This window comes from Rhinoraja longicauda, chromosome 3 (assembly GCF_053455715.1).
Source record: "Rhinoraja longicauda isolate Sanriku21f chromosome 3, sRhiLon1.1, whole genome shotgun sequence".
Taxonomy (NCBI): Eukaryota; Metazoa; Chordata; class Chondrichthyes; order Rajiformes; family Arhynchobatidae; genus Rhinoraja; species Rhinoraja longicauda.
In genome coordinates, this window is record NC_135955.1 from 58,922,755 (window position 1) to 58,946,359 (window position 23,605).

General features: G+C 45.5%; 1 protein-coding gene across 1 annotated transcript in view; it reads right to left on the reverse strand.

The window, feature by feature from the left end:
* The window catches only part of cep78 (centrosomal protein 78), a 63,700-nt gene extending 58,900 nt beyond the window's left edge, over positions 1-4,800 (reverse strand). The window contains 1 exon segment of the mRNA XM_078396222.1: positions 4,676-4,800. The gene's annotated coding sequence lies outside the window, so the exon portion shown is untranslated.
* Between the last annotated feature and the right edge of the window lie 18,805 nt (positions 4,801-23,605).

The following is a 23,605-nucleotide window of genomic DNA, read 5'->3' on the forward strand; positions in this document are numbered from 1 at the left end:
ATGGAAGTGTAGAGTGACTGGACATCCATGGTGAAGATGAGGGAGTGGGGGCCTGGGAACCGGAAGTTATCATGGAGATGGAGAGCGTGTGAGGTGTCTTGGACGTAGGTGGGGAGGGATTTAACCAGGGGGGATAGGATGGAGTCGAGGTAGGTAGAGATAAGTTCAGTGGGGCATGAGCAGGCAGAGACAATGGGTCTGCCGGGACAGTTATGTTTGTGGATTTTGGGTAGGAGGTAGAATCGGGCCGTGCGGGGCTGGGGAACTATGCGATTGGAGGCACTGGGGGGTAGATCGCCGGAGATGATGAGGTCAGTGATAGTGCAACAAACTTGATTATGTAAACATACACAAATGTCACAACACTTTCCTCCATTATCCCCCCTGCAATATTGGAATTGAATTAGAAATGATCTACAACACAAATGGAAAATGTTTTAACATTGCCTTAACTCCAAAATCAAGATTCCCCAAACCTGCCAAAATGCAGTATCCACATTCAGAGGCTGAGCACAAAGCCATTTTTGCCCATTCACTGGGAAAGAGAGAATGAGACAAAACCACTACAAAATGATCCTCTAACAAGCTTGCCCTGCAATACAACATCACCCCCATGACAATAAATGTTCATTCTGTAAACACTCAATTACTTGCCATATCTAATGGATATCCCTTAACAAACCTGATATTGTTGATAAAATGTACCATCATGTTCAATGTAACTGCCTTGCCTTAGGACCTGAAGATCAAGATCTCATATTCAGCATAAGGTTCATGGTCTATCAAGCAGCAATAGTCTCATATCATATCATATCATATATATACAGCCGGAAACAGGCCTTTTCGGCCCTCCAAGTCCGTGCCGCCCAGTGATCCCCGCACATTAACACTATCCTACACCCACTAGGGACAATTTTTACATTTACCCAGCCAATTAACCTACATACCTGTACGTCTTTGGAGTGTGGGAGGAAACCGAAGATCTCGGAGAAAACCCACGCAGGTCACGGGGAGAACGTACAAACTCCTTACAGTGCAGCACCCGTAGTCAGGATCGAACCTGAGTCTCCGGCGCTGCATTCGCTGTAAAGCAGCAACTCTACCGCTGCGCTACCGTGCCGCCCTGTATGCATCTGCAAGGTGCATTGCCGATAGTGACCATCTCAAAGAACTGTATGATTATAATTAATTCTGTCTCTGCAAAAATCCTCCAAATCCACAAGCAACATAAATGAAACTACATCAACAACATCAATCAGGCCAAGATTCGCAACATCAAGGCTTTTATTACACAAAACTGCCCCAATGAGGCTGCGTTCCTCACATGCTGACACCAAGCTCAGTTGCAGCAAGAAATAGCCAGGTGGACAGATGGAACAATTTAAGGATGTTCTCAAAGACTATTGCACAAACTGCAACATCCTAATAATTCCTCAAAATTCCTGGTCCACGACCAGTCAAAAGTAGCAGCATTTAGTGGCACAAAGAACACAGTCCCTTAAATTAAACCATGCAGAATCATACCAGAATAAATGTTCATAAGTGATAAGTAGAATTAGACCACTCGACCCATCAACTCTATTCTGCCATTCAATTATGGCTGATCTATCTTTCCCTCTCAACTCCACTATCCTGCTTCTCCCAATAAACCAAGAAACCTGGACCAATCAAGAATCTATCAAACTCTCCCTTAAAAATATCCATTGATGACCTCCACAACCTTCTGTGACAATGAATTCCACAGATTTACCAGCCTCCATCAAAATAAATTCCTCCTCATCTCTTTTCTAAAGGAACATCCTTTTATTCTGAGGCTATGGCCTCTGGACCTAAACATTTCCACAAGTGGAAACATCCTCTCCACATCCATTCTATCCAGCCCATTGTGAATGGTGGAAGCAGTGCACTATTTCCAAAATTAACCACTCATTCACCCCGGTGTGTCCCATATTGGTATCATCAACCACCTCAGACCTCAAATATGGGAGGTTGAAGACATCCACAAAACCTTCAGCCAGTTGGTCGACACAGGTTTTGAGAACACAACCAGGTACTCAATTGGATCCAGACGCTTTCCGAGGATTTGCCCTTAGGAAGGATCTTATGTTGTCAGCCTTGGTGATTAAGATTACAATGACATCAGGAGGTATCGAGGACCGAGAAGGCAAATCAGTGTTCTGCTAACAGTTGTGTAAGAAGGAAGTGCAGATGCTGGGTTAAACCGAAGATAGACACAAAAAGTTGGAGTAACTCAGCGGGACATGCAGCATCTCTGGAAGGAAGCAATGGATAATGTTTTGGGTCGAGACCCTTCTTCAGACAGAGTCAGAGGAAAGGGAGACACAGCGATATGGAAGGGTAAGATGTGAAAACGAGATATCAAAGGGGACAAAGTTCTTGGAAAATGTAAAATTAGGGGAAGGTGACAACGAGGCACAAAGATAAAATTTAATCAGGACAGTCAGACTAGTCAGGGGGACTAGGGTGGGGAGAGATAGAGAGAAGGAAAGCAAGGGTTACTTGAAGTTAGAGAAATCAATATTCATACTGCTGGGTTGTAAGCTGCCCAAGCACAATATGAGGTGCTGTTCCTCCAATTTGCAGTGAGCCTCACTCTGACAGTGGAGGAGGTTGCAGGCTTGGCGATCGTTTCGCTGAACACCTCTGCTCAGACCACCTAGACCTATGGGATCTCCCGGTTGCTAAACACTAACTGCCCCTCCCATTCCCACACTGACCTTTCTGTTGTCGACCTCCTCCACTGTCAGAGTGAAGCCCAAACAAATTGGAGGAACAGCACCTCATATTTCCCTTTGGCAGCTTACAACCCAGCAGTATAAATTTGATCTCTATAACTGCAAGTAACCCTTGCTTTCCCTCTCTCTCCATCCCTCCCCCATCCTAGTTCTCCAACAGTGTGATTGTCCTACTGATTAAATTTTACCTTTATATGCCTGGTTGTCACCTTCCCCAAGCTAACAATGATCTATTCTACATGTTCCTTAAACTTCTACCCTGACTCTCAGTCTGAAGAACGTCACCCATTCCTTCTATCCACAGATGCTGCCTGTCCTGCTGAGTTACTCCAGCATTTTGTGTCTATCTTGAAATGTTGTTTCTCCAATCATTGATCTGAATCCTCAAAACTGCTTGTATCATTTACACTTTGGCTTCTGGTCCCAATTTCTTGGTCTTCAATGGATCCCGAAAGGTAATGGATTAATACAATCCTTCCACCATATCAGAGTGAAACAAAAGTGCCACATGCCACTCTTAAGTCAGACTGCTTTCATATATTTTTTCAGTTAGCACCTCTTTGATGACATTTTGTTTGTCCTCATTTTCAACAATACTTTTTGCCCAGAAAACTGTAAACACCAAGACTCCCAATATTATTGAACAGGGTCTGGAGCATCATCTTTCCCACTAAAAAAACACAATTGCACACAATGAAATTTATCAGCAATAATGGTCTCTTTAAATACATTGTTTTAAATACATTAAAAGTGTCAAATTCTTAACTAGATTTCAAGACTTTAATTTTTTTAAAGAACTGTTATAATGGATGAATTCAAAGTCAATACTAACACAAGAAGAAAACAGACGAACATAGAACAGGACAGCACAAGAACACCCTTTCTCCCCACAATGTCTGCGCCGAGCATAATGTAAATTAAGGTAGAAACAAGGAACTGCAGATGCTGATTTACGCAATCGGACACAAATTGCTGAAGTCAGCTGGTCAAGCAGCATCTCTGGAGAAAATGGGCAGGTGATGTTTCAGGTTGGGACTCTTCTTCAGACTGATGCGGGGTCTGATTCAGTCTGAAGAAGGGCCCTGACCCAAAACATCACCTACCCATGGTCTCCAGATATGCTTCTTGACCCGTTGAGTTACTCTAGCACTTTGTGTCCTAAATCAAACTCCCTCTCACATATCTCCGAACATTTCTGTAGTTAATCTATATCCCTTCGTATACTTTGACAGCCTAATTGTCTACAACTCCTTCTATCTTGGTTTCATCTACAAACTTGCAGACCCATTTACATTTTCATCCAACAGAGGTCCTGGTACTGATCCCTGCGGAATACCACTGGTCACAATAACTGGAAAAATTGAAATGAAAAAGAAAGCAAGGGCAGAATGGAAAGCAAAAACACTTAAAAAAGAATGAGGTTGAATTTAATAGGGTTAGAGGCCTGATTAACGATCAAATGAACGACTCTTTGACATCAGATATGGACAGGTAGCAATATCTAGAGATAGTATACTTATTTCATAGCACTAAATGCAGCGGTAAACAAAAGAGACCAACTTTGCACACATTTGAGGTCGAGTGTGGGGAGATTGTTTGGGGACATGTCAGATATCGAAGCTATATGAGGGGGGGGGGGGGGAGAAAGTCAGGAAAGAGATGTGAAGGTCAAGGGTTGATGCGGAGGCCGAGTTATTATTGGGGGGGGGGGGGGGGGGAGAGAGAGTTGGAGTCATGGACAGAAAGCAAGGAGGACCAGATCATCATGTCACCATATCCAAGAACACCATGTCAAGGCTGCCGGCGTGATCTGCGTCTTCCCATCTGCAGGCGAGCCCTTTTGTCTGCACTAACAGACTATCCAGCACAGTGAACCGAGAGCAAATTCAGCAGCAGCGAAATTAAATGAGCCACCATACCGATCACACGCTCCTTTCTCCGAGATACTAAAATGCACAGGTCGCCCACACTCTTTAGCTCCACATTGCAACAAAGACCCCTGGCTGGAAGGACCATTAAAGTGCAATGATCCTCACTTGCTGCTTCTCTGAAGACGCCTCGGTGCCTCCGCCTCCGCCGTCGCCTTGGTTTCCAACCGCCTCTCCCAAGATGGCGCCCGCGCTCCCCGTCCGCCGCGCTCGCGCCGCCGCCGCCGCCTGGCCCCGCTGTCGGTTGGAGGCTGTCAGGGCGGCCGGAGACCGCAATGTGGTCGCAGGCGTGCGGCAGCCCGATGTTTGCCAATATACCGAAACACCTGGAGTTCACATCCCAGAGTTATTGCCGCCAAAGGAGTAGTGAGGTAATGTCAAAAACTGCGCGAGATAACCACTTATGTTGAGGTGTTTGCGCAGTAATCAACCAGAACGGGCACATAAAGCTGGAGTAACTCAGCGGGTCAGGCCACATCTCTGCAGCAAATTAATAGGTCTGCATCCCAGAGTCTCAAGGAGATGGCCCGAGAAATCGTGGATGCATTTGTGATCATTTTCTAATGTTCTCTCGAATCCGGATCAGTTCCTTGGGACTGGAGGGTAGCCAATGCAAACCCCACTTTTTAAGAAAGGAGGGAGAGAGAAAACAGGGAATTATAGACCAGTTAGCCTTACATCGGTAGTGGGGAAGATGCTGGAGTCGTTGCATGGCAGGCGAGGTCATGCCCTCTGACCCGCACTGTTGCCACGCAACGCCGTCTGGAGGGCACGCCGTGTACTGCAGGCAAGCGCTCACCAGGGCAGGGGTTCCCAACCTTCTTCCACCCGTTTACAACTTTCAAAAGTAAGTTTACTCCCACCCTGTTTTGTTCAGTAATTTGAGTTTACACTTCTACCATAATAAAGCAACCGACAAAGGGTAAATTTTAAAATACTGTTTTTAACATTATTATTTTAAGTTCAAATAAGCAGCGGGAGATGGTCTTCTCCTATCAGCGCGTCTCCGGCTCCCTCCCGGCGCTCCGAGTGTCCTGACACCTCTCCCTTTTCCTGCGCTCCTCGCTCTTCCAGGCTCAGCGCCCCTGCTCCGTGCCGCGCTTCCTGCGGTTCTTCGGCCCTTCAAAGGTAAGAATGTACGTATTGCATGTGTTACTCGTGTATACCGTAAGCTGTCATGTCCTCCAGATGGCTTGCGAGACTCTGTGCGTCACGCACTTTGACCTTACGACCTTACGTGCAATCACCTAATAGCAGTGCATTTGGAAAGCACTGACAGGATAGGTCAAAGTTGGTACGGATCTATGATGGTGAAATTGTGCTTGACTAATCTTCTGGAATTAAATTACTTAATAAAAATGCAACATTTTTGCAAAAAAATTGAATGTATTTTCCATGTGATTCAATAGCTTGATGTAACAGTTAACGCCATGGAACACAAATGAAATGAATTCTTCATGGTCAAAGTCAGCATGGATTTATGAAGGGGAAATCATGCTTGACTAATCTTCGAATTTTTTGAGGATGTAATAAGTAGAATGGATAAGGGAGAGCCAGTGGATGTGGTGTATCTGGACTTTCAAAAAGCCTTTGACAAAGTTCCACACGAGATTAGTACGCAAAATTAGAGCACATGGTATGGGAGTAGTGTATTGACATGGATAGAGAACTGGTTGGCAGACAGGAAGCGAAGAGTAGGAATTAACGGGTCCTTTTCAGAATGGCAGGCAGTGACTAGTGGGGTGCCGCAAGGCTCGGTGCTGGGACCCCAGTTATTTATAATATATATTAATGATTTAGACAAGGGAATTAAATGTGGCATCTCCAAGTTTGCGGATGACACAAAGCTGTGTGGCAGTGTGAGCTGCGATGAGGGTGCTATGACGCTGCACGTTGGGTGAGTGGGCAGATGCATGGCAGATGCAGTAGAATGTGGATAAATGTGAGGTTATCCACTTTGGTGGCAAAAACAGGAAGGCAGATTATTTGAATGGTGTCAGATTAGGAAAAGGGGAGGTGCAACGAGACCTGGGTGTGCTTGTACATCAGTCACTGAAAGTAAGCATGCAGGTACAGCAGGGAGTGAAGAAAGCAAATGGCATGTTGGCCTTCATTGCAAGAGGATTTGAGTTTAGGAGCAAGGAGGTCCTACTGCAGTTGTACAGGGCACTGGTGAGACCGCACCTGGAGTATTGTGTGCAATTTTGGTCTCCTAATATGAGGAAGGACATTATTGCTATTGAGGGAGCGCAGCGTAGGTTCACCAGGTTAATTCCAGGGATGGCGGGACTGACATATGATGAAAGAATGGGTCGACTGGGCTTGTAGTCACTGGAATTTAGAAGGATGAGAGGGGATCTTATAGAAACATATAAAATTCTTAGACAGGCTAGATGCAGGAACATTTTTCCTGATGTTGGGGGAGTCCAGAACCAGGGGTCACAGTTTAGGAATAAGGGGTAGGTCATTTAGGACTGAGATGAGGAAAAACATCTTCACCCAGAGAGTTATGAATCTGCGGAATTCTCTGCCACAGAAGGCAGTGGTGGCCAATTCACTGGATGTTTTCAAGAGAGTTAGATTTAGCTCTTAGGGCTAAAGTAGTTAAGTGATATGGGGATAAAGCAGGAATGGGCTACTGATTTTAGATGATCAGCCATGATCATATTGAAGGACGGTGCTGGCTCGAAGGGCCAAATGGCCTACTTCTGCACCTCTGTTTCTATGTTCCGTCGTCACCTATCCCGCAGCCAACAGTGGCCTATTGTGTGCCCCATATTTCCTTGATTATCGTTGCTTTTTGTATATCTTCCATTCATTTCTCCTAGGTACCGTCTATATCTCTCATTGTCTTTTCCTCTGACTCTCAGTCCGAAGAAGGGTCCCGACCCGAAACGTCACGTATTATTTTTCTCCAGAGATGATGCCTGACTCGTTGAGTTACTCCAGCTTTTTGTGTCTGTCTTCAGTTTAAACCAACACCTGCAGTTCCTCCCTACACATAATGTCATACGTGATAGAGGCAGGATTAGGTCATTTGGCCCATCGAGTCTACTCCGCCATTCAATCATGGCTGATCTATCTCCCCCTCCTAATCCCATTCTCCTGCCTTCTCCTCATAACCCCTGACACTCATATTAATTAATAATCTATATATCTCTGCCTTAAATATATCAAACAGCCTCCACTGCTTTCTGTGGCAAAGAATTCCACAGATTCACTGCTCTCTGACTAAAGAAATTCCTTCTCATCTCCTTCGTAAAGGAACGTCCTTTAATTCTGAGGCAAAGGCCTCTAGTCCTTGACTCGCACATTAGTGGAAACATCCTCTCCACATCCACTTTATCCAAGCCTAATGTAAGTCAATGTTATTTAGTGACTGGGAAATTGGAGAACAGGTGGAAGACAGCCTGCTCACGGTAAGATCCCACAAACAGCAATGCCATGAAGCTCTCATAATCTATCTTTGAGGAATATTGAATGCCCAAGACAACAGGGATAACTTCCCAGCTCACCCACTGACACTTCAGTCACTTGCTCTACCTCATTTCTCAATAGGAGATTGAGTGCTGCTCCCTCTCATAAGATCATCTGCATACTGCAGGAGAAAACTTTCTGCACTATCTACCTGTTCAGCCACCTTTAGGGAACAGTTGGATTTGAACCGCAAGGTCCCTCCCCATACCACTCCATGGAGCATTCCAACATTCCATCGAGCCCTAGCATTTTTGTGTAGATGTCCCACCGTTTTTGATTTCCCAAAATACATCACTCTCGCTTATCAGGATTGAATTCCATTTGCCAATTCACTGCCCAACTTTATGTTTGATCTATATCCTGTTGTAACCTTAAACAACCTTTCTCACTATCCACAACACAAACAACTTTCCTGTCATCTGCAAACTGTAATCATACCTCTGGCATTCACATTCAAGCCATTAATATGTTTCACAAACAATAAAGGTTCCAGCACTAATCCCAATAGTACGCCACTGCTCACAGACATCCAATTAAAAAACCATCCTGTGCTTCTTATCACCAAGCCACCTTTGGATCCAACGTATCAGATTGCCCTTGATCTCATGTGCCGTAAACTTATCGTGGGATTTTGGCAAATGTCTTACTAAAGTCCAGATAGATAACACCTTGTTTTCATCAGTCATCTTAGTTTTCTCATTAATAAAATCAATCAGATTAGTGAGGCAGCATTTCCCCTTCACAAAGCCATGTTGTCTATCCCTGATTTCCAAATATATATAAATCCTATCTGTTAGCATTTTCTCCAACAATTTTTTTGATCACTCATGTTAGGCTCACTTACTTGTAGTTACCTGGCTCATCCCTGTTGCCCTTCTTAAATAAAGGAATACTAAAAATATCCTCCAGTCATCGAGCACCTCACCTGTAACTAATGAAGATACAAAAATTTTGTTTGGACATGACAATCTCTTTTGCTCCCCATTGCAACCTGGGATATATCTCTTTTGTTGCTGGGGATCTATCAACTTTGATACTCCCATGACATCTGTCACCTCTTCCAAATTATCCATGCAACCCTTTGTCAACTCACTATCTTTGATGAGCTTCTCTGTGAATACAGATGTCTTCATTTTGGACCTTGTTCATATTGCCTAGCTCCACACACCAAAGAGTCAAGAGTGTTTAATTGTCAACTGTACCAACGGAGCAATGAAATTCTTACAGCAGCATAACAGGATGAAAACACTAATAGACCTAGAAAATATAAAACAAAAGTTCAATATTTAATAACTGTGCAAAAGAAGTCCAAAGTCCTTTGTGCAACCAAAAACAGTCCAAAGTTCAGGTTAATTTTGTATAGTGTTTAAGAACCTGATAGATGTTGGGAAGAAGTTATTGTTTGGTAGAAGTATATATAATCTTTGAGAAATCAGGCTTATTGTAATGCTGGACATAAGGAGCTGGAGTAACTCAGTGGGTCCGGCAGCATCACTGGAGAACATGGATAGGTGATGTTTCAAATCAGGACCCTTTGGCTCCCAACCCGAAACATCACCTATCCATGTTCTTTAGAGATGCTGCCTGTCCCACTTAGTTACTCCAGCATTTTGTCTTTTTTGGTAAACCATCATCTGCAGTTCCTTGTTTCTCCTTATTGCAGTGCTGATTTGTTGTGAAGTCTGCCATTTTTGTGATCAGTACCTCAGCTAATGCCTTCTCTGAACTACACCCAGCTGAACACACAAAGCAGAAAGAATACCCTCTAACGTCAGCACTAACTAAAGGAATCATCTCACACAGGCAAATTACTTCTTGATTGTTTCTGCTAGCTCATATTATGATTCTTTAAAGTTATTAAAGTCTATGGGGAGTGGTATGTCAGGTGTTAAAATAGTTTGTCCTGACTTAAAGACTTCTGAAGAAGCTAATTGTTCCCAATGGGTGCAGATTTAACATCCCCTGTGGAATGCAGCATGACTGTGAGAATGAGTAGTACGCACAAAAACCTGGAGACGTTGCAAGAGGTGAGATGGAGAGGAGTTGTGGCCTTGCACCAAATGGTCAGATCCATACTAGATTTGCAGGGAGGAATTCTCTTACCAGAACCCTATGGCTTATGAACCTCAGTGTGAAACCGGGTAAGAGATGTCTATGCTTGAGTTTGAATGTCTTTACTGATATGTGCCACCAGTTTCAATCAAAATTGCAACTTCAAAGCACCTGTACCAGTGGTTGTCAAGGTCATTAAGCCACAAACCTTTTGTGCATTAGGAATCTTTTGGTTAGCTTGGAAATGTTTGCCACTGTGTTGCACGTGGCATCCAGACAGCAATGGGCAGCACAGGGTAAATGACAAGGGCTATTTTTGAAAATATGACTGTTGCCTCCGACATCCAACATGGCAAGAAAGCATACAATTTGGAATTTGAAAGAGATTTGAAAATGGAGGCAATTGAGATCTTCTGTCATTTGAGTACCCTTACCACAAACCTAGTAATGGCTATACTATTGATGGCAAGTTGTATCTTTTCTGTTCAAAAAGAAGATGCAGTCTACCCTACACCACTGAGCTGCTGCTGCTTCACATTATGCACCGTCCTGTTAGACAATAGATAATAGGTGCAGATGTAGGCCATTCGGCCCTTCAAACCAGCACCACCATTCAATGTGATCATGGCTGATCATTCTCAATCAGTACCCCGTTCCTGCCTTCTCCCCGTACCCCCTGACTCCGCTATCCTTAAGAGCTCTATCTAGCTCTCTCTTGAATGCATTCATTCAGAGAAATGGCCTCCATTGCCTTCTGAGGCTGAGAATTCTACAGATTTACAACTCTGACTGAAAAAGATTTTCCTCATCTCTGTTCTAAATGGCCTACTATGGCGAGTCCGAAAACTTGTTGGTTGTAGAAGAAGTTTATTGCAGCCGCAATATTCGAATACAAAGTTAAACAACAAGGTAAAGGACAACCATCAAAAACTTACTGTCTTCTTCGAAGACTTCGCCGAACTGAACATTTCGGGCGCCAAAAGCGCACATGACAACGCTGGCCAATCAGCGATGTCGCTCTCTGGACCAATCCATACGGTCGCGCTCACACGTGACCTTGCTGGCCAATCTGAGGGTTCGACGACCCGGACCATTCTCTATGGTCGCTACATGACCCCCCCCAGAACCCGAGGTACGGAACCTAGCAGGGAGCCGGATTTCGCGACCATAACGAGTACGGAGAGGGGCAGCCTGAACCACAGGAGCCGGGGGTTCCGGACTTGGAGGAACTGCCGGAACGGGGGGTCCTGGAGGAACTGCCGGAACGGGGGGTCCTGGACTGAGCGGAACTGACGGAGGTCGGCCTCTCCTAGGGGTTTGGCCGACCAGGACTGGTTGATCCGGATCCAAGTGTGCAGGTTTGAGCCGGGACACCGAGACGAGCTCGCTCCTGCCGCACATGTCTAAGGTGAAGGTAGCCGTTCCCTTACGCAAAACCCGGAAATGGCCCTTGATAGACCCTCTGCAACGGGGCACGATGGGAATCTTTTCGCAGAAACACAAACTCACAGTCCTTCAGGGAAGGCGGTTCATGTACCATGGGACACCCATGACGTGAAGTCGGAACTGGAGCCAGGGAACCCACCCGTGCCCGGAGAGATGCTAAGACTGATGGGACTGGAGGCAGCTGGTCTGAGGGGTCCGGAAACAAATCTCCGGGTACTCGAAGTGTCGAGCCATATACTAGCTCCGCGGACGACGCACCGAGATCTTGCTTAGGAGCAGTCCGGATGCCCAGAAGAACCCAGGGGAGTTGGTCTACCCAGTCCGGGCCTTCAAGCCTCGCACTGAGGGACGCCTTAAGTTGACGGTGGAACCTTACTACAAGTCCATTTGCCTGGGGGTGATATGCAGTAGTGGGTTGTAACTTGGAACCGTACAGTTCTGTGAGCGCGGCCCAGAGGGACGAAGTGAACTGCGGCCCCCTGTCAGTGGTAATAACTGCCGGGATCCCGAAACGAGCTACCCAATGGAGGGCCAAAGTCCTGGCACAGGAGGCTGACGAAATATCAGACAATGGGAAAGCCTCTGGCCACCGGGTGAACCGATCCACCACCGTGAGGAGGTGGGTGTAGCCCCGGGAGGAAGGCAAAGGCCCGACCAAATCCACGTGGATGTGGAAAAAACGAACTGCTGGGACCTCGAACTCCTGTACGGGGGGCTGGACATGGCGCTGGACTTTAGCGGTCTGACAGGGAACGCAGGAACGCGCCCAACCCGCTACCTGTTTCCGTAGGCCATGCCAGACAAACCGAGCTGCTACTAAAGCAGAGGTGGAGCGGATGGATGGGTGCGCCAGCCCATGAATGGCATCAAAAACCCGGCGCTGAAGGGAGGGCGGTACTACCGGCCTGGGACGGGGAAGGGAAACATCACACCAGACTTTTGTGCCTTCCGACCCGCAGGCTACCTGAGCCAACTTCAATCCTGAAGTGGTGGACTGGTATGCCGAGGCGGTATCCGCTAGAAGCTGTGCCTCCGCAAGCTCCTGGGGATCCACCTCGCAGTCCACCGCCGAAATAGGGGAAAAAGCAGGTCTAGACAGGGCGTCAGCAACGGCATTAAGCTTACCCGCGACATGACGGACATCGGTGGTAAATTCGGAGATAGCAGTCAGGTGCCGCTGCTGGCGGGCCGACCATGGGTCAGGCAATTTGAAAAATGCAAATGTTAATGGTTTGTGGTCCGTAAAGGCCACAAATGGGCGTCCCTCAAGGAAATACCGGAAATGACGAACAGCTAAATAGAGGGCCAGAAGCTCTCGGTCAAATGCGCTATACTTCAGCTCAGCCGAATTTAGTTGCCGGCTGAAAAACGTCAAGGGCTGCCAACGACCACCGACCTGCTGCTCCAAGACCCCGCCCACCGCCACGTCAGAGGCGTCAACCATCAGGGCCGTGGGGGCGGAGGGGCTCGGGTGGACCAACATGGTGGCGTCTGCTAATGCTGCCTTAGCTGCTGTAAAAGCCGACTCTGCGGCCGGGGACCATATCAACTCTACCGGTTTTCCCGCAAGGCACTGGAAGAGCGGGCGCATGACCCGCGCAGCTGCCGGAACGAACCTATGGTAGAAGTTAACCATGCCTACGAACTCCTGTAGTCCTTTTACTGTGGTGGGCCTGGGAAATGCCCGGATAGCCTCCACCTTCTCGGGCAAAGGGGAGGCGCCGGCAGGGGTAATTCTGTGCCCTAAAAAATCAAGAGAAGGGAGGCCGAATTGACACTTGGAGGGTTGGATAATGAGCCCGTGGTCTTGGAGCCGCTGGAACACAGTCCGCAAGTGGACCTGGTGTTCCTGCACTGAGGGGCTGGCGACCAGGATGTCGTCTAAATAAATAAACAAAAAGGGTAAACCCCGACCCACACGGTCCATCAGTCGTTGGAAAGCCTGTGCCGCGTTCTTTAAACCGAAAGGCATACGCAACCATTCAAACAACCCGAACGGAGTAATCGTGGCAGTTTTCTGTATGTCCTCCGGACGCACCGGAATCTGGTGGTATCCTCGCACCAAATCGATTTTGGAAAACACTACCGCTCCTTCCAGCCCAGACGAAAAGTCCTGTAGGTGCGGTATGGGGCAGCGATCAGCCGTGGTGACAGCATTGAGACGCCGATAATCGCCACATGGTCTCCACCCCCCAGATGCCTTGGAGACCATATGCAACGGCGAGGCCCACGGGCTGTCGGACTGACGGACAATGCCCATTTCCTCCATCTTCCTAACTTCCGCCCGTGCCACCACCAGTTTGTCTGGCGGTAGTCTCCTGGCCCGAGCGAAAACGGGAGGGCCCTCGGTGCGGATGTGATGGACCACGCCGTGCTTGGCCGAAGGCGTGTCAAAACGTTGGATGAGCAGCTCTGGAAACTCCGCCAGGATCTCAGCATACGAGTCAGGGGCCGCGACGACGGCCTGGACAGTAGGGCTGGGCGGGCAGGCGATTGTCGGAGCGACGGGCTCCTCGCTGGCGGAGGGTCGGAGGTCGTTACCGCGGACATCAGGGACCAGTGAAAAAGCCCAGAGAAAATCTGCGCCTAGGATCGCTTGTCTGACGTCTGCTATGATGAATGGCCATTCGTACGTGCGGAGGCCTAACACAAGGGACATCTTCCGTATAACGAAAGTGCGAATGGGGCTGCCATTAACCGCGATGAGGGTGGGACCTGTCTTACCCGTTCTGGTTTCGAGGTCGGTCGGCGGCACTATACTGACGATGGCTCCCGTGTCTACCAAAAATTCTGTGTCCGTGAATCGATCATGGACGTAGAGGCGTCGGTTCTGGCCAATCGCAACTGCCCCTATGTACGATCGGCCGAGGCATTTCCCGCGAAGGTACAAGGTGAGCGGCAGTTGCGGGATTCTCTACCCCATCGTAGGTGATAATAGCACCAGCCGCGCTTGTGCGGATCTTTTTGGCGGGCTTTCGGAGAACTGGCGGGAGACGCGGCGCCATCTTGATGTCGCTGTGGCGTGGTCACTGATGTCGAGACCTTGTTGATCGAACCGCTTGCCTTGTTTTTAGCCGCTATGAGCGCGTCCGCTTTCGCTGCATATGCTTCGGGGTCCTTAAAAGAACAATCCGTGAGCAGCAGTCGGACATCCTCAGGAAGCTTCTCTCGGAATGCCTGTTCGAACATGAGGCAATCCGTATGCTCACCGGCTAGCATCATCATCTCGGCCATGAGAACGGACGGCCGTCGATCTCCGAGGTCCGGTAGGTGCAGAAGTCTTTCAGCGCAATCATGCCTATTAAACCCGAAGGTTCGCAGTAACAATTTCTTCATTGCCTCGTACTTGCTTTCCGCAGGCGGATTAACGATGAACCGCATCACGCGTGTGGTCGTCTCCGGTGATAGAGCGCTGACGAGGTAGTAATACTTCGTCGAGTCGGCCGATATGTTCTTTATATGAAATTGGGCTTCGGTGTGGACAAACCAAGATTGTGGTGAATGTGTCCAAAACAACGGAAGGTGAACGCTTACCGCGCTTAACTCCGGTGTGCCAGGCGCGGCAATCAACAACGAGGCGTCGTGTTCCTGCATAGTCGGTGATCGTCCAGATCACGTCGGGGTCACCAATATGGCGAGTCCGAAAACTTGTTGGTTGTAGAAGAAGTTTATTGCAGCCGCAATATTCGAATACAAAGTTAAACAACAAGGTAAAGGACAACCATCAAAAACTTACTGTCTTCTTCGAAGACTTCGCCGAACTGAACATTTCGGGTGCCAAAAGCGCACATGACAACGCTGGCCAATCAGCGATGTCGCTCTCTGGACCAATCCCTACGGTCGCGCTCACACGTGACCTTGCTGGCCAATCTGAGGGTTCGACGACCCGGACCATTCTCTATGGTCGCTACACTACCCCTTATTCTTAAACTGTGGCCCCTGGTTCTGGACTCCCCCAACATTGGGAACATGTTTCCTGCCTCTAACATGTCCAACTCCTTAATAATCTTATATGTATCAATAAGATCCCCTCTCATCCTTCTAAATTCCAGTGTATACAAGCCTAGTCACTCCAGTCTTTCAACATATGACAGTCCCGCCATTCCGGGAATTAACCTAGTAAACCTACGCTGCACGCCCTCAATAGCAAGAATATCCTTCCTCAAAGTTAGAGACCAAAACTGCACACAGTATTCCAGGTGCGGTCTCACTAAGGCCTTGTACAACTACAGAAGGACCTCTTTGCTCCTATACTCAACTCCTCTTGTTATGAAGGCCAACATTCCATGGCTTTCTTCACTGCCTGCTGTACCTGCATGCTTTCTTTCAGTGACAGATGCACTAGGACACCCAGATCTCGTTGTATGTCCCCTTTTCCTAACTTGACACCATTCAGATAATAATCTGCCTTCCTATTCTTACCACCAAAGTGGATAACCTCACACTTATCCACATTAAACTGCATCTGCCATGCATCCGCCCACTCACACAACCTGTCCAAGTTACCCTGCAACCTCATAGCATCTTCCTCACAGTTCACACTGCCACCCAGCTTTGTGTCATCTGCAAATTTGCTAATGTTACTTTTAATCCCTTTATCCAAGTCATTAATGTATATTGTAAATAGCTGCGGTCCCAGCACCGAGCCTTGCAGTACCCCACTAGTCACTGCCTGCCATTCTGAAAGGGACCCATTTATCCCCACACTTTCCTTTCTGTCAGCAAACCAATTTTCTATCCATGTCAGTACCCAACCCCCAATACCATGTGCTCTAATTTTCCCCACTAATCTCCAATGTGGGACCTTGTCAAAGGCTATCTGAAAGTCAAGGTACACTACATCCACTGGCTCTCCCCTATCCATTTTCCTAGTTACATCCTCAAAAAATTCCAGAAGATTAGTCAAGCATGATTTCCCCTTGGTAAATCCACGCTGACTCGGAACGATCCTGTTACTGCCATCCAAATGCTCCACAATTTCGTCCCTCCTTTCTTAAAAAGTGGGATAACATTAGCTACCCTCCAATCCACAGGAACTCATCCTGAATCTATAGAACATTGGAAAATGATCACCAATGTGTCCACGATTTCTAGAGCCACCTCCCTTAAGTACCTTGGGATGCAGACCATCAGGCCCTGGGGATTTATCAGCCTTCAGTCCCATCAGTCTACCCAACACCAATTCCTGCCTAATGTGAATTTCCTTCAGTTCCTCCGTCACCCTAGGATCTCTGGTCACTAGAACATCTAGGAGATTGTTTGTATCTTCCTTAGCGAAGACAGATCCAAAGTACCAGTTCAACTCGTCTGCCATTTCCTTGTTCCCCATAATAAATTCCCCTCCTTCTGTCTTCAAGGGACCCACATTTGCCTTAACTATTTTTTTCCTCTTCACATACCTAAAGATGCTTTTACTATCTTCCTTTATATTATCGGCTAGCTTACCCTCATACCTTATCTTTTCTCCCCGTATTGTCTTTTTAGTTATCTTCTGTTGCTCTTTAAAAGAGTCCCAATCCTTTGGCTTCCCACACTTCTTTGCTGTTATACTTCTTCTCTTTTATTTGTATGCTGTCCTTCCCTTGTCAGCCACCGGTGCCTCTTACTCCCCTTAGAATCTTTCCTCCTCTTTGGGATGAATTGATCCTACAACTTCTGCATTATTCCCAGGAATACCTGCCATTGCTGTTCCACCGTCTTCCCTGCTAGGGTCTCCTTCCAGTCAAATCTGGCCAGCTCCTGCCTCATGCCTCTGCTATACTGTAATACTGACACTTCTGATTTTCCCTTCTCCGTCTCAATTTGTAGATTAAAACGTATCATATTATGATCACTGCCTCCTAATGGCTCTTTTACCTTGAGTTCCCTTATCAAATCAGGTTCAGTACACAACACTAAATCCAGAATTGCCTTCTCCCTGGTAGGCTCCAGTACAAGCTGTTCCAAGAATCCATCTCGGAGGCACTCCACAAACTCCCTTTCCTGGGGTTCAGTACCAACCTGATTTTCTCAGTCTACCTGCATGTTGAAATCTCCCATAACCACCGTAGCATTACATTTGCGACTAGCCAATTTTAGCTCTTGATTCAACTTGCACCCTATGTCGAGGCTACTGTTTGGGGGCCTGTAGATAACTCCCATTTGGGTATTTTTACCCTTACAATTCCTCATTTCTATCCATACTGATTCTACATCTCCTGATTCAATCACCCCTTTCAAGGATATCATTCCTTACCAACAGAGTGACCCCCACTCCCTCTGCCCACCTGTCTGTCTTTTCGATAGGTCGTATACCCCTGAATATTTAGTTCCCAGCCCTGGTCCTCTTGTAGCCATGTCTCTGTAATTCCCACAACATCATATTTGCCAATGTCTAACTGAGCCTCAAGCTCATCCACTTTATTTTTTATACTTTGCACATTTAAATACAACACTTTAACTTCGGTATCCACCTCCCCTCTCACACCGGTCACCATTGGCCCTGACCTTACTCTCTTATCCTATCTAGAACTTTCCTTCCCATTTATTCGAGAGTCCTTTACAATTTCTCCTGTATTCGCGTCCCTTCTAACTCCATCATCATATTCCCAATCTGTCAACCCCTCCCCCCCACTACTTAGTTTAAACCCACACGTGTAACACTAGCAAACCTGCCCGCCATAATGTTGGTCCCCCTGCTGTTAAGGTGTAACCCGTCCCTTTTGTACAGGTCACCCCTACCCCAGAAGAGATCCCAGTGGTCTAGAAATCTAAATCCCTGCACCAACCCCACAGCCATATATTCATATCCCCGATCTCTCTGTTCCTGCCCTCACCAGCATGAGGTACAGGAAGCAATCCAGACATAACCACCCTTGACATCCTACTTCTCAGTCTTCTTCCTAATTCTCTAAACTCACATTGCAATACCTCCTTCCTCTTCCTCCCGACATCGTTCGTGCCCACGTGCACAACTACTTCCGGTTGATCGCCTTCCCTCGCTAGGATATTCTGAAGCCGGTCCGTGATGTCTTGAACCCTGGCACCAGGGAGGCAACAGACTATCCTCTTGTCCCGCCTGCCGCCACAGAATCTACTGTCCATACCTCGGACAATGGAGTCACCCATTACTATGGCTCTTCCTGACTTCGGTCTCCCCGGTCGAGTCTCCTTGCCTGGATTAGAGCCACCAACCTGTCCGCCGCTCGGACTGGAAGCATCTTCTGCCCCGACAGCTCCCAACAGGGTGTACCTGTTTGCAATAGGCACAGTCACCGAGGTCTCCTGTAGTCCTCTTTGAAACGGTCTCCCACCTTCGCTCGACCTGGACCCTTGGTGTGACAGCCGCACAGTAGGTCCTGTCCAGGAAACACGTATTCCTGGATGGCTCTGTGGTCATCCAGCTGCTTCTCCATAATATGATAATAAATGTTTGGACATAATGGCAACTAATGAATGCGGGGATTGAATTTAAAAAGGAATGTTATAAATACATAACAAGTATAATTACATCTGTGGAGGGAGAACTATCCGAGGTACAGATGCTACCTGATTTGTACCAACATTTAATCCTTTATTTCAGATTTCCAGCATCTGCAGTTTTTTGACTTTCATACATGAGGATTGGGTTGACCAGTGAGGTTCAACCATTATCTAAATGACAGAGAGTGAACTTGATGGGTCATAAGGACCACTGCAACTCATTTCTTGTGATCTTGTATTCTGTGTCCTTTGAAGAAAATTAAAGCCAGGATGACTTTAGTTAAACCTTGTTCTTCTGGGCGGAGAAAAAGACAAGACCTAAATGTATTATAAACAGTGTAGTTTTGGCATTGTTCAACACGCATTTATTTATATCATTGGGTTGAGTTGACAAATAACACTGGCTCAAAAAGAGAGTATCTATCATCAAGAATCCTCAAGCCCTTTTCTACAGAAGCTGTTCCTTTGGGTCACACCACAAGGTTCAGGAACAGCCACTTTCCTACAACTATCAGATTCTTGAACCAACCCGCACAATACTAATCCTACCTCTATAATGGAACACCTCTTACACTACCATGGACTTATTTTCTTCTTACTGTCTTTCAGAATTCATGAGCAATTTATTATAATTTATAATCTCTGTGTTTGATGCTGCTGCAAGCAAGAGTTTCATTGTATCTATACCTCACCATACATGTGTGAACAACAATAAATTCAACTTTTAACTTGAAATGTATGAATTAAAGACCTATTACAGTTCTGTTGACGTTCAAACTGAAGAAATCCACTGAATTAAGATAAAACAAAATTATAAATGCTTATTTAAAGACAGAATCTTACTAACAAATTGGATTGAAGAATGAGCCACTGTATTGCCAGCATCCATTCACCAGTAAGCCATTAAAGGGAATTGTGAAGGAAAGATGACCAGAGAATCATAGTCATAAGCACAGTAATAGGCCGTTGGGATCAAATCGTCATCTCCAACCAAGATGCTCATCTTGGATAGTCCCAGTTGCCTGTATTTGACCTATATCCATCTAAAGCTTTTCTATTAATACTTGTTGTTATAGATTCTGCCGAAACCACTTCCACTGGCAGCTTGTTCCATATACATCCCTTCCTCTGTGTGCAAAGGTTGTCTTTCGGGTTCCTATCAAATCTTTCCCCCTCTCACCTTAAAGCTATGCCCTCAAGTTCTTGATTCTACAACCCTGGGTAAAGACCCAGATGCATTCACCATTTCTATGACTCATAATTTTATACGCCTATATGATTGCCCCTCAATTTCATGCACTTTTCAAGGAATAAAATCTAAGGACCAGTCTCCCCCTTGGTCACTCCCTCTACTTCCCTCTCCCATCAGGCAAGAAGTTTGAAAACGCATACTTCCAGATTCAGAGACAGTTTCTTCCTAGCTGTTATTAGGCAACTGAACGATCCTCTCATTAGCTAGAGTCCAATCCTGACCTCTCAGCTACCTAATTGGAGACCTTTGAACTATCTTTAATCGGACTTTATTTTGCACTAAATGTTGTACCCTTTATCATTTATCTGTGCACAGTGAACGGCTTGATTGTAATCATGTATAGTTTTTCTTTGACTGGATAGCATGCAAATACAATCTTTTCACTGTACCTCGGTATATGTGACAATAATAAACTAAACTAAACCTTCCCAGTTTTCTCTATAACAGTCCCTTGAGTCTTGGCATCATCCTTGAAAATCTTCTCAGCAATCTTTCCAGTTTCATTGCATTTGTCCTATAATTGGGTGACCAAAACCGAACACATTACTCCAAGTGCAACCAGTACTTGTATGATATAACTTTGGCTTGTCTCCATTTTATTGCATACATTCTCTATTGTTCTCTCTGGCCCTGAATTCTTTCTCTGCAACTTAAAACTTGTTTCATATTTAACTTCTTCCAGTCTGATGAAAGATCATTTACCTAAAGCATTAATTCTGTTTCTCTCTCCAGAAATGGTTCCCGATCGACAGACCTCCTGACTTTAACACTTATTAATTGTTGGTATCTTGGTGATTATGGAAACAAAACAAAATAAAATTCTAAATGTCCTTTTGTGTCTTCTTGCCCCACTTCCTATGTTTCGTTGGAAAACGGTATGAACTATTTTCTTGGACGAGGGTGTGCTTATTTTTCACAGGCACTATTTTTAACATTTAGTGCGAAGTTTACCATATCCCTCTTGTCCTGGTTTCTGGTTTTGATGTGCCTTGGAAATGAAACAAAAAAAACGATGTTGCAGATTTATAATTTTGTTGAATATTTCAGGAGTGACAATAATATGTCACAACTGAACATTAAAATTCTTTCAGCAGCTGCAAAATCATCAGGGCCTTGACATGAAATTTCAAGGGGAATTTGGGACAGAACACCCAGTCCCAGTAATAAAAATCTTAAAAATGTAAGTTGAGACAGAAAGGGTGAAGATAAATATCCTTCCTTATAACTGGAATGAGGAAGTGTCTCCATTCCTCAATTCCCAGTCATAGTGTAATACATTTATCTCCACCCTTTCTGTCTCCAACTTAAAAAATATATATCTTTAAAGCAGAAAGATTGTTCAGTCTTAATGCCAGTATACTATTTATTTGTCACTTTGGCTAGATTTTTTTGAGTTTCAGTGATTAAAAAGCAGCATGAGGAGCAAGTCAATTTTTTTTTACACATCAGTTAAACTTTGTGTTGGCATACATCTCATAATTATAATCATATTTTGCTTGAGGAAGCATCTTTTTAAATGCAAGTATTGCACATAGAACATAGAACAGTAGAGCACAGAAACTTCAGTCCACAATGTCTGTGCCGAACATGATGTTAAGTTAAACAAATCTGCTCTGCCTGCATGTGATTCATCCCCCTCCATTCCCTGCATATCCATGTGCCGATCTAAAATCCTCTTAAATACCACCATTGTATCTGTCTGCACTCAATACCTGAGTAGAAAAAACTTGACATGTACATTTATTTTAAACTTTGCCCCTCTCACCTTAAAACTCTCCCCTCTTGTTCATAAGTTCTAGGAGCAGAATTAGGCCAATCAGCCCATCAAGTCTACTCCTCCATTCAAACATGGTTGATCTACCTTTCCCTCTCAAACCCATTCTCCTGTCTTCACCCCATAAACCCTGACACCCCTAGTCTTTCATATTTCCACCATGCAAAAAAGATATGACTGTTTACCCTATCTATGCCTCTCATAACTTTATACCTTTCTCTCATGTCTTCTCTCAGCTTTAAACACTCAAGATAACAATCTAAGTTTGTCCAACCTTTCCTCATAACTAATGCTCTCTAATTCAGGCAGCATCCTGTAAACCTCTTCAAAACCCTCTTCAACGCCTCCACATCCTTCCTATAATTGGATGACCAGAACTGCACACAATTCTCCAAATGCAGCCTAACCAAAGCCCTATAAATGTGCAAAATGACATCCTGACTCTTATAGTCAATGCCGACTGATGAGTATACCTTATACCTTATTATACCTTCTTTACCACTCTTTCTACTTGTGTTGCCACCGTCAAGGAACTGTGGGCTTTGACGCAAAGATACCTCTGTACATCAGTCCTGTTAAGAGTCTTGCCCCCAACCATACAACATCCCCTTACAGCATAAGTTTTACCAACAACTGACTGTTTTGATTTCTCCACCACTGTCATCATTTAATTTGATGGTTACTGACTGATTGAGCGCGAAGCTTGGTCAAATAAAATGGCGGATTATAAAAGCATAGTGGCAATGGATTACTTTAAATGTGAAAGTATCATTTATTGGCATGGCCAATTTAGTTGCAAAGTATTATAAAAACGACGTTTGCCTACATTTCTACAATCACCAAAAATGCCAGGTTTTGGCAAACAATGATAGCTGAAAAGACAAAAACAAAATACAAAACAGCCCAGAATATGGTTAACGCAGTGTAAAATTATCAATTTAAATAGAAAAATGTGAAAATACTAAGCAGTCCAGGCAACATCACTGAGAAAAGAAACCTAAGATTTAGGCCAATGATTTTTGATCAGATGGGTGAAAAGCAGCAACTTTGAGATGCAAGAATATGGAGGCAAGAACAAAAAGGAAGATTCATAATTTGCTGAAAACCAATAGAGATAAAACAAGAAACAATAATCCCATCACTGCTTACAACAATAATCCTATCACCACTTACTTGGCTCCTTACTTTCAATACAATACAATACAATATATCTTTATTGTCATTGTACAGGGGTACAATGAGATTGGGAATGCGCCTCCCATACGATGCAATAATTTAATTAGCTTGTCAGTATTAATTTAAACAACCCAATGAAACAAATTGTAACAGTTTTAAAAAAGAATAAAGTGCAAGTAGATCTGTGCCGGATCACTGTGCGATGTGACCATCCGGCTCAGCAGGACCGGTTCATAGCAGCTATGGCCCTGGGGGTGAAGCTGTTCCTGAGTCTGGAGGTGCG